Here is a 12,624-nt window from a genome sequence, read left to right as displayed (position 1 = left end):
AAATAAAAATAGGCGCTTCGAGAACGATTACTCTCGGCATAATATATATAGAGGTATATATAAGCTAGTGGCAGTCGTGGCGCAATAGGAAAAATATTTACTTTTTATTTTTTATTTTGATAAGGTTACTATAAAATTGTTAATTAATTTTTAATTAGAGTTGTATGAAGTTATTATAAAATTATGCTTCAAAATATTTTTAAAAATTTAATATAAGGAGTTTAATATAGATTAAAAAAATATTTTTTATTTTTGGGATATTGTAATGTAAAATGTTATAGTCATACATAGATATATGGTTAGGGACAAAGTTACCATTATAGTTAATGTTAACCTTAGGGATAGAATTAGGGTTAGGGTTAGCATTAGAGTTAGGGTTGGAGTTAGGGTTAGGGTTTGAGCTATGGTTAAGGTTAGGGATAGAGTTATGGTTATGGTTATTGTTAGAGTTATGGTTAAGGTTTAGATTAGAGTTATGTTTATGTTTAAGGTTAGGGTTAATGTTATGGTCATGGTTAAGGTTAGGGTTAGAGTTATGGTTATGGTTATGATTAGGATTAGTGTTAGGGTTATAGTAAGGCTAACGTTAGGGTTAGGGTTAAGGTTTGAGTCAAGGTTAAGGTTAGAGTTTAAAGGGTTAGGGTTTGAGTTAGGATCAAAATTAAGGTTAGGGTTAAGGTTAGAGTCCAATTATGGTAGAGTCAAATCCAAAGTTAGAGCTATGCTTATGGTTAAGGCTAGGGTTAGAGTTATGCTTATAGTTAGGGTTAGGGATAGGGTTAGAATCCAATTATGGTAGAGTTAGAATTAGGGTTAGAGTTAGGGGTAGAGTTATGCTTATAGTTAATGTTAGGTTTAGAGTAATGCTCATGGTTAAGATTAGGATTAGAGTTAGGGTTAGGGTTAGGGTTATAGATAGGGTTAGGGTTAGGGTTAGGGTAAGGTTTTGGGTTAGGGTTAGGGCTAGGGTCAAGTTTAGGGTTAGAGTATGAGTTAGGGTTAGAGTTTGAGTTAGGGTTAGGGTTAGGGTTATAGATAGGGTTAGGGTTAGGGTTAGGGTAAGGTTTTGGGTTAGGGTTAGGGCTAGGGTCAAGTTTAGGGTTAGAGTATGAGTTAGGGTTATAGTTTGAGTTAGGGGTAGACAAAGCATTATAATTTGGGTTAGGATTAGGGTTACGTTTAGGGTTTGAGTTTGAGTTATGGTTAGAGTTAGGGTTAGAGCTAGAGCTAGAGTTAGAGTTAGGGTTAGAATTAGGATTAGGATTAGGGTTTGAGTTACCAATAGAGTTAATTTTATAGTTGGGTTAATGTTAGAGTTAGGGTCAGGGTTAGAGTTTTGAGTCAGGGTTAAGGTTAGAGTTAGGGTTAGGGTTAAAATTAAAATCCAATTATGGTAGAGTTAGATTTACAATTAGAGTTATGGGTAGGGGTAGGGTTATGCTTACAGTTAGGGTTAGAGTTAGATTTAGGGTTAGGGTTAGGGTTTGGGTTAGGGTTTCAGTCAGGATTAAAGTTAGGGTTAGGGTTAGAGTCTAATTATGGTAGAGTTAGATTTACAGAAAGAGTTAGATTTAGGGTTAGAGTTAGGGGTAGGGTTAGGGTTAGGGTTAGGGTTAGAGATAGGGGTAGACAAAGGGTTAGGCTTAGGCTTAGGGTTAGGGTTAGGGTCAAGGTTAGGGTTAGGTTTAGGGTTAGAATATGAGTTAGGGTTAGAGTTTGAGTTATAGTTAGGGCTATAGTTTGAGTTAGGGGTAGACAGAGTATTAGAATGCTAGCTACGATTAGGGTTAGGTTTTGGGTTACGGTTACGATTACGGTTAAGGTTAGAGTTAGGTTTAGGGTTACAGTTATAGTTAGGGTTAAAGTCCAATTATGGTAGAGTTAGATTCAGGGTTACAATTAGTGGTAGGGATAGGGTTACAATTATGGTTAGGGTTAGGGTTAGGGTTAGAGTTAGAGGAAGGGTTATATTTAGAAGTTTTCTTATGGTCACAGTTATAGTTAGGAGGGGAGTAAGGGTTGGGATTTTAGATTATATTTATTATTATATAAGGTGCCCTACATAATAATATGTATATTCCCACGCTCATGGATAAGGTTAGGGAAAGAAGTAGGACCATGGTTATTAATGATCATATTTATATTTCTAATATTAACTCCAATTTGATCAAAGACCAAATATATTTTTGGTATTTTTGTAAACAAACTTGCTTAACACTTCCCTATTTCAAAGTTAATAAAATATCATTTCTATTGTCTTAGATTTGAGAGTAAGTATATTAAATAAGTAATAATAAATTAACATTATGATTAATATATTTCTAAAATAAAAATATATTACTTAAAAACTTGTTTACTTTAAATGAATAAAGTACTCATTTACTTGTAAATTTTAAAAATAGAAATTAATCTACATATATATAAAATATTTATTCTTTTTCCTATTTGCATACAAATTAATTAAAATCTAAACTTTAAACTACATAAATATTTTTAAAATATATATCCATCAATAATTAGTTTAGAATAAAGTAAAATCTAAAAATTAGACACATATAGAATCTTTTTAATTTCTAGATACATGTTTTTCTAATTTATTTCTACAAACATGCAACTGATATTTCTATTATCTATTTTTTTCCATTCTAAAAAAATCTAGATGTAAATAGAATTTTTTTAGATGCATGCAATCTTTCTAATTTTTTCTACATACATATATTAAAATTTCTATTTTATATTTTGTTTTTACATTATGGTTATTTCAATCAAAATATCTAGATGTAAATAGAATTCTTTTCAAAAAATCTAGACGTATATAGAATTCTTTTAATTTTTTACATACATAAAATCTTTCTAATTTTTTTCTACATACATAAAAGAATAATTTCTATTTTCTATTTTTTTTAAAAAGCTATCATGAAGATTGATAAAAAAAATTGATTGCATATGCATTCTTTATTTTGTGCACTAAATGCATTAATTTTTTTCATTTATCAAATGGTTTTGAATGAACTTTGTCTCATCTTGGCATTGCATCTTCCAAAGATCAGTAAGCAATATCAAGATATAAAATATCAAAGTTGAAAATATTAAAATGAATGACTAAAATATCAAATGCTCAGGATGCAAGGCAGAAATAAACTGTGTTGAAGTGTATTTTATTGATTAAATGATGACTTTTATATTGAATTACTAAATTACCAAATCTACCCACCCCATTGTAAAACTTAATTGCTCTGTTTCAAACGTGATTAAATTAAAAATAGAAAATCTACACAACATAGATCTATTCTGCATAATGCACATTTTAAAACTATGTAAAAGATTTGTTGTTCTGCATAATACAGATTTTAAAACTATGTAACAACAATTTATTCCTAACTTCCAACTATTTGTATCTTCTCTAATATAAATTATTTTTTTCATATCATACATTATATAATGAAAGTAAATCCATACCAATTAATATTAATGTAAGTGGGAAATAATTTTTTTTCACATTGATAGAAGAGTATGATGGAATCCAAAATGGGTTTTCCATGGATTTGCATTCTTGCATCAATAGTTTAAACTGATTCCGTACTCATGAATCACACCGGCTAAAATACACAGAAAAACAATCCATTGCAGGGGGGCGATAAAGATTAGTAAAGAACTTAAAGAAGACACGCGGGTATACTACGAAGAGTTTTTAGAAGTGAGCATCTTATTAGCTCCAATCTGGAACCTCACAGAACAATCAAATATTCATTTAGGTTTTTTTTATAAAAACATTAGAAATACTATATTTTCAAAACAGAGAGATTGATGCTATCAACACTCAAATGACCAAGACTCATTCTTATTAACAACATTTACAGAGAAATAAAATAAATAAAATCTGAGAAGACCGAGCAACTCTGGAATTTTGTCCAAATACAATGACCCAAATCAAAGTCAAATAGAAATTGAAATCAAAAGGCTCCAAAAATTCAATGTTTCAATTTGTCATGGATCTTCTAAATTTTGCAAAGATTTTAGTGCCCTCATAGACTGGAAGGAACCTATAAATTGGAGCCACAACAGAGCCAATTCCAAATGTATATCCAGATCCAGAGTCAATCATTTATCTTTAATCCATTCCCATTCAGTCCCAGCAACGCGCTAATAGCATCAGGAAGCTCCATGCATGAATCAGAAGAAAATGGATAGATTTGGCTAAGAAAGTACATATTGGACCAAAATATTTTAGAAATAGAAAAGAAGACATCCCTAAAACACTCCCATCAAGCACCATTAACAATGAAAAGTATTATAAAATATATATATCAAATAGATTTTGAATACAAATCTAAATCTAAATCAAACATGCAAGACTAAACTATTAAATGCAAGCCTAAATAGTTATGAACAGAATTCTAAATCTAAATAAAATTAATTAAAATTGAAATCTAAATCAAAGTAGAATATTATAACTACTTTTGAATTTCAATTTACATCTACATCTAAATCTAAATGAAAATGTAAATAAAAAATAGAAATCTCACCTGCAAAAATGTTACTCCAAAACTCCAATTTACTCCTATTCAAAAACTCCAATCTAATCCTCCAATAACCTCCATCTCTTCCTTCCTGCAAAAACATAAAATGAAAATGAAATGAGGAGCCTTGGTTTTATAACTTCTAAGAGGCTCCTCATATCCCCCAACAGGTGTCTCTTCACATTCCACAAATTTGTTTCAAATTCCCCCACTCCCCGCAAAAAATAAGCATGAATGTGCATGCAAAATTATATTTAACAAAAAAAAAAAAAAATCATATTGAAATTATTTCACCCCTATTTTTTTGGGCCTTATTTTTTTGGGTCCTACTTTTTCGGGCCCTACTTTTTCGGGCCTATTATTTCGGCCTCCATTTGGCTTCCTATTATTTCGGCCAGCTATTATTTCGAGAATTCTTTTTTAATATTTAATTTGGAAGTTTGTAACTGCTCCCAAATCTTTTTTATTGACAAGGAATCTTGGCATATTCCCGTGTTGCCATTGTATAGAACGCCTCTCGGCGTAATTAGATGGAAGATTTCGCCAAAATCATTCTACCCGTGACGTGGAAGAAATAATCAACTTCAAATGGATCTTTGTGGAGGAGTTTTGCTGCTTTCCTCTTCCACTCTCATTCCTGCCAATCTTACATTTCACATTGAAACTCTTTTCAGTGCATTTTTATCACGAAGTGGTGCGGTGAAGCAAAGCATTTGGGTAGTAAGATGTTTGATATTTAAATTTTATATTTTATTTAAATATTATTAAATTATAATTGAACTAAAATACTTTTATTTAAAAGTTTTAAATAATTTCAAAATTTTCTATATAATTAAATATTTAATTGATAAATAATTTTTAAATTTAAAATAAATATTTTAAGATTATATGATAATTATAGTTAGAGTTATTTAATAATTAAACTATAGTTTGAATAGAGAAACCTCCTACTAATTGGTCATTAGTCATTCAATAGTTATTTGACTAAAAAGTCAATTGTAGATATGTATTCAAGGAAGAGAAACATATATATTTAGAAAATAAATGTTTCTTATAAGTTGTTTCTCAATGATAATGTCTTTAGGCTCCATGAAGATTGAAATCAATTTAGATGTATTATAAAGTGAATAAATAAGCTCAATCGCATCCCAACATATCAATTATGTATTCAGATTATAACAATGCACAATAACGTCCAGCTCAACTTGAGTCAATATGGTTTGGTGTACTAAAATACCTATCAATGCATGCATTTTGAAGATGTTTTACCTAATTTTGGTTGTGATTATGATTTTGCTTTCACTTATGTGTGATTTGATAATATAAAAAGAGCCTCCTATAGAGGTAGTGGGGGTATCTATAATTTTGATAATTTTGTTTCTTATGGAGAAGTTTAACCAAGTTTTATTGGGAGTCAAGAACCAACTTTGTTTGTCGATCCATATATTGAGATACCATCTTTTTTATATAGGCATTAGATGATATGATTGTCAATATGTTTAAACAAGGAAAGTACATCAACACTGGTGCATTACTATCATGAAGTGGTGAAGTGAAGCATGCACACAAAATGAATAGTTGTTTGGATATAATTAAATTTAATATTAAATATTATGAAATTATTTTATAACTAAGTTAAAATAGTTATATTTATCAATATATAATTTTAAATTCATCAAAAATTCATTTTTTCCTTATTATTATTATTATTATTATTATTATTATTATTATTATTATTATTATTATTATTATATATATATATAGTGTTTATAAATATTTGATTTTAAAATCACCTAAAATCTAAATTTTTGGCATAAGTGAGGTGTAGATGGATTTCTCATGCAATAATCCATTAGCAAACAAACATTTCTAGTGAAATGGAACTTCTAATTTATATATTAGTCTATTATTATTTTATGAAACGTTATTATACATGAGTAATAATATTTTATTCATTCATTTTTGTTTGGGTGACTAGTTATTAATGACTAACTACTTGGTCATTTATTTTGTAATTTTTGTTTAGGTGACTAATTATATGTGACTATTTTTTAATCATCCATTTAGTTGTTTATTTGGTAGAGTATTTTGTCACTTTTAGTAGATTGATCTTGTGATTTTATTGGATGATTAAATTAGTCACGTATTTAATCACCTATAGTTGTAAATTACAAATAAAGAGTAGAATGTGATCACTTTTAGTCACATGACTAAAAAATTTAGTGGTGTGACTAAAAGTTTTAGTCACATAGTCACATATTTGCCAAGATGTACTAGTGAGATGTTGGTGTATCGCACAAACTGTCAAACCTTTTAAGGGTTAAAACAAAAGTTGATTCAATAAGAAGCAATCAGGGATTTAATGATAAAGCAACTCCATTCAGGACAACATATAGTGGAATAAAGTATTTGGGTCGAAAGCTTATATGTGAAGACATATCAAATGGGACTGAAATGATAAAAGTACCATGCACGAATGACAGAGATAAAGCTTCAATCCCAAAATTTCATTACATTCCAACAAACAGGTTCTCAACACAGAGTAGTATTATCCTAAAGAATGTGCAATCGGACATGGAAAAAAAAGCAAAGGCATGTGATGGCTATGATGAATTTGACATGGATGATCCAAAGGCTAGAATTTCTACCCATGTTTATGGGTGTATCCGTGATCAAGATGATCGAATTGATTGGCAAGGAGAGCCTATGCTAGGTCGCCTAGCATATGACCGTTATGGTCGTCTTTAGCTTGGAATAGGTACACCGGATGTGGTTGAATGCAATATTAGGTGCCCATTTGGAACAAAGTGTTTGAACCGAAAGCTTCAATATGGACTCAGGATTTGCTTAGAAGTTTTTAGAACTCAAAATTGGAAATGGGGTGTAAGAGTTGTTGAGCAGATCCCAATGGGGACAATTTGTTGTTGAATACATGGGCGACGTATTATCTCTTGAAGAAGCCCGAGCATGATACCTATACTTAGATATACCCCAATGCATGAAAAATGCCAAACCAATAATGATAGAAAGACATTCTAGTCAGTGAATATGCAAAGGTTAAAAGTTGGCATAGAATGTGCTAATCAAAGACACCTGTAGATAAGATATAGAAAAGATTGTTTGTTAGCAAGTCGCGGGCCACTATCCCATGCTAGTTAAGAAAAAATTGACTTAACAAGGTGTCAGTCAATGATGTTCCAATTGAATACATGTTGGAGCCTATTCATAGTAACAAGCATATTGTGGAGGCATATGAAACTGCGGTCCTTTGTCCAGCAGACACTTGTCAAATTAATCATATTTCCTATTCAAAATATGTCATCCCGTAATTAGAAAAGGTCCTTATGTTTATAAACCATCGGTTCCAATAAAATGATAAAAAAGATACTTTACGGAACCAAAAAGATCACTACTAAAACTGTCAAAAGGTTATTTCAAGAAACAGTTATTAAAACTAAAACAAAATCGACAGGAAGGAAGGATAAAGGGGCCACTGAATGATGGGCAGAGGGTTCTTCTTTTTTGGGCTAGAAGTTCTACAGCTGCTATAACATGTGAGAAGATAGCTCTGGTTTGGGGAAAGGGAGGGTTGTTCTTTTTCTGTTTTGGAGCAAGTTCTACAGCTGCTTAAGGGGAAGAGAGATTGGTTTTGTAGTCTGTTTGTAATGGAAGGATGTGATAATACTATTGTTATTCCATTATGTTTCTGAAATAAAGAGGATATGCATGTGTTTGATTCTATAGTCTGTACACTCATATTTCTGGTTTAAAGGATCTTATGGTCTTTTATTTCCCTGTTTTAGACACAGTGATATCCATTACATCAGATTTGTGATGTATGTAATCTTATGGTTGATGCATTCACATTTTTCATATGTTAATACCTGCAACCCCTCTTAACTCTTTTGTAATGCAATGTGGGAAGTTGAATAAACAATCATAGGGTTACTTATTTGTCTTCCTTTCTTTATTCATAAATTTGATAATCACATTCACCTAATGTTGATGGGCGGATGTTAGAAACCCTTTTGTGTCTTCAGGTTAAAGGCACAACCAAGTATCACATTCATTGAATATCATTTGTGAGGCAGCTGTACCTCTCAATTCAGAGGAGGATTATCAATAAAATGATAATCTATCCATTTGTTAGTATATTTTGTCTTTCTTTTCGGGTGTATTGAGTCATGTTCTGTAATTCTTGTTGAAAGGCAAAACTATTTACTAACACATCCATCACCATGTATTATTCAGAAAAAAACATCATTCCAATATAACCATGGAAGTCTTCAAAGCCATGGCCACAACCAAGCAATCCATGTGAACAAGTATGAACCCACACATACCATGTCATGCTTCTGACCTTCACAAATGCTCCCTTGGCTAACCTGTCAAGCCTTATCCCGCTCAAATCTTGTCTTTTGCTCTTTTGTCTTCTCACCTTCTTTTCTGATGAGGGCACAAACCAAAACAAAAATGAACACAACATGAAATCTATTTCATTTAGAACAAAAAAAAAAAGACTTTGTGACATGCCCTATGGGCTTACAATGTTATCAGATTCTGGAGAAAACCTTTCTCACAATACCTTCTCCCAAACTCCACCAAAAGCTATCTTTAGATTACTAGAAACGTCCTTAAGTAAACCAAATTAGGTTTAGGTTTAGGAATCAATTTTAGAATATTTCATTTAGCATCCACTCCCAAAATAGAAGGTTCTAGAAAACACATCAGAAGTTGGTGTAAAATTAGAAGAATCCAGAAATGGTAGTCCAACTTCTAGGAGGCATAACTTTTGATCCAAGACTCTGATTGACAAACCATTTACATTTCTGGGGAGCTCTCCAAGTGCTCTATAGCCTTATGGACAAGCTTTTCTCATTCCCCATTTTTTGGTCCTATATGAGGCCATTTAGTGTCTCAAATCTAACATTGAAGTGCTCTTAGGAGGTCTCCAAGCAACTTAAAATTGTAATAACTTTCAAACTGTAAGACCTTTTGACCTGATTCTTTTTTCGGAGTACTTTAAATTACAAGTATAATCATCCCTCTGACTTACACCCTTTAACTCATTATAATTATGGATCTATTACAAAATAACCTATTTTTTACATTGGCATGTATCCCAAGGTGCTAAAAAATTCTAACCCAGAAAACCAATAATGGAGCTATGAGAGTTGGAATCTTTATTTGACCCAAATGGGTATTCAGAAATGAAAACACATTAAATAGAAACTAACATTAAACATATTTTTGGGTGATACATGATTGTCCTTACACCACTTGATGCTCCTACATCAAACACCCATGATAGATTGAAAAGTGACCCTATCACTTTATAGCTGGTAGAGGAAAACCCAAATGGGCAACTTCCGTTATGGATATCCAAGTTGAGACTTCTATTAGTCATTTCCACTTCAGTAGGTATTCATCATACTGCCTGTTTCTAGAACTCCGACTCACACAACTATCCATAATTTCTTCAATCTCTTCCTTTGTAGAAGTAGGAATTGGATGTGGCTTCAACATCAACTCCTCATCTGCACCATCATCATGATATTCTGCTAAGTCTACAATATTGAAAATAGGAGAAATGTGAATCCCATTTGGAAACTCCACCTCATATGCATTACCTAAATCATGTTTCTTCAAAATTGTGCAGGGACCAAATTTTTTCATCTTCAACTTGTTGTAGGTACCTGCTAGAAATCGTTCATTTCTCAAATATACCATAACCTGATCTCCAACCAGAAACTCCTTATGTCTCCTCTTTTGATCTACCCTAGCCTTATATTGTAGGTTCATCTTGGTAATATGTGCTTGCACCTCCTCATGTAGGTTCTTTACATGTTCAGCGAAGTCTTCTACTTTAGCATTTGTCCTCTCCCCTTGCTCCATCTTCCTCAGCTCTAGTGCATTCCTTAGACTACTCCCATACACAATTTGGAATGGAGATCTACTAGTACTCCTATTTACAGAATTATTGTAAGCAAACTCTGCTTGTGGTAGAATCATATCCCATCCCTTAGGTTTATCTCCTACTAAACACCTCAGCAAATTGTCTAGAATCCTATTCACTACTTCTGTTTGTCCTGTTGGAAATAATCAAGACTAACAAGGTTACTGAGAGGGGAGGGGTGAATCAGTAACTCTAAAAATTTAAATTAATTTTTCATAATAACATATTCACCATTCATCCATCTAATCTAATGTATGCATGAAAAGATAAACATATATGAACACACTGATTTGGTGACCCAGAAACCTTCCAATTAGAAAGTAAAACTAGGGTGGGGATGATGCCCACAAAACTTCAATACTTCAGTATAAAGTTGGCATGTTAAGGTTTACAATGATCACTTCTGATGATCTTCCCTGTTAGGAGCAAGTAGGATTGCTAGATCCACCTTGTTAGAGGATTTACAAACATACAATGAAGTATGCACTCTATTAGGAGATTTACAAAAGACTTTTAAGTCTACCTTGTTAAGGATTTACAAACTGATTCACCTATTAGAATGAAGCAGTGGATCTAGTTACAACTGATTGCTGATAAGATCCTTTATGCTCTGATCACCTGGCGTGATAGATATAACTTTTATGCACCAATGTTCACCTTTCTGTATTCCTCTGTTCGCTTTCTCTCTTCTCAAAAATATTGCAATACAAAATCTCATCCAATTTCCTATATATATGTACAAATGATATAATACATCACATATATACCATTTCAATATTTACTTAACAAGGTCGGCCAAACACAAGTGAACAAAACATTACTAAGTTGGCCAGATGGTAGAAAACTTGGGTTCCTAAAACTGACTCGATGACCTTCTGATACTCGGCATCCACTACAATACACCACATCGTCATGCACTCGGTAAGAGTAGAGGCACGGTTCATACTGACCATTGTAAGTAGCTTGGAACTCGGTAACCATTGGTGACTCGGTGAATATTATGTCACTCGGTAAAAATTGAATCCATTGGTAACCTTCTTCACTTGGTAAACACTGATTCCTTCATTTACCTTGTTTGCTCGGTAAACACTAAGTCCTTTGTTTACCTTGATCACTCGATAAACACTAAGTTTCTTTGTTTACCTTGATCACTCGGTAAACACTAAGTTTCTTTGTTTACCTTGATCACTCGGTAAACACTAAGTCCTTCGTTTACCTTGATCACTCGGTAAATATTGCAAAGCTAGGTGACCACTAACTGCTTGGAGAACACTGTTGTGCTCGGTAACCACTATGAACTTGGTAAATAATGTTGAACTGCCCATATGCTTGATTTCCAAGGGAATGCTCGGTATGAGCTCGGTAAGCATTTAGAATTGAATAAGTGTTGTAACTAATGACAAATATATCATAATTCCAACAATCTCCCCCTTTGGCACTAGTGACAAAAATACTTATGAGCCAAAATTATATACAACATCTGACATATTGACGACTGATTTTGCTGAATATACATGGCTTCCTTACATATAACTCCCCCATACAATATACACAAGGTATTTACATGAGTTATATGACTTTTATTTACAGTATCTCTTTGTCCCTTTTGTACATTTATCTCACCAATATTTCTTCCTAAGTATCTCTTTCTCCCCCTTTTTGACAATAATTTCAAAAAATAAAATAATGTATTTACATAGAGACACCAAAATGTGAGATAAACTCATAATGTACCTAGAGAATGAGTTGCAGAGTTTTATCCCAATTCTTTTGCAGGATTTTGCATGTGGATAGAGCTACTTGAACTTCTGCAGAGAGTTCAATCACATGTTCTGCAACGGAAAAATTGTTGTCATGGATCAATGTTTTTGAATATGCAATGTGCTTCTGCATTGTGTCCATGATGGGAAGGATCATATTTTGAATATCTAACAATGTAGATCGGATCCTTGCCTCTTCTCTCAACAATTCTGCCTGCTTCTCTGATAAAAATTTGATCCTGAGGTGATGAGATGAGCTTGAACTGGGGTCAAGCTTCAAGTTTTGTGCGCTTGCCTTTAGATCCTCATCTATCTTATTCAATTTCTCTCTTATCTCCTTAGTATACTCGGTAACATCACAAAGCTTAGCAAAAAGAGATGTTACATT

Source organism: Cupressus sempervirens, chromosome 7, assembly GCF_028749045.1.
Source record: "Cupressus sempervirens isolate cs-2001-9-10 chromosome 7, ASM2874904v1, whole genome shotgun sequence".
Taxonomy (NCBI): Eukaryota; Viridiplantae; Streptophyta; class Pinopsida; order Cupressales; family Cupressaceae; genus Cupressus; species Cupressus sempervirens.
Note: the sequence above shows the minus strand (reverse complement) of the source record.